This window comes from Mytilus edulis, unplaced genomic scaffold (assembly GCF_963676685.1).
Source record: "Mytilus edulis unplaced genomic scaffold, xbMytEdul2.2 SCAFFOLD_727, whole genome shotgun sequence".
NCBI lineage: Eukaryota > Metazoa > Mollusca > Bivalvia > Mytilida > Mytilidae > Mytilus > Mytilus edulis.
The window spans coordinates 24,743-25,000 of NW_027267102.1; positions in this window are offsets into that span (position 1 = coordinate 24,743).

The window sequence follows — 258 nt, forward strand, 5'->3', positions numbered from 1 at the left end:
CGTCGAGACCCGCGGTAGCCCGCTAGCAGGCCGTCCACGTACCTTTACCCGTGGTAGCCCGCTAGCAGGCCGACCGCGTACCTTCCCAGCCGTCGAGACCCGCGGTAGCCCGCTAGCAGGCCGACCACGTACCTTCCCAGCCGTCGAGACCCGCGGTAGCCCGCTAGCAGGCCGTCCGCGTACTTTTACCCGTGGTAGCCCGCTAGCAGGCCGTCCACGTACCTTTACCCGTGGTAGACGGCTAGCAGGCCGACCGCG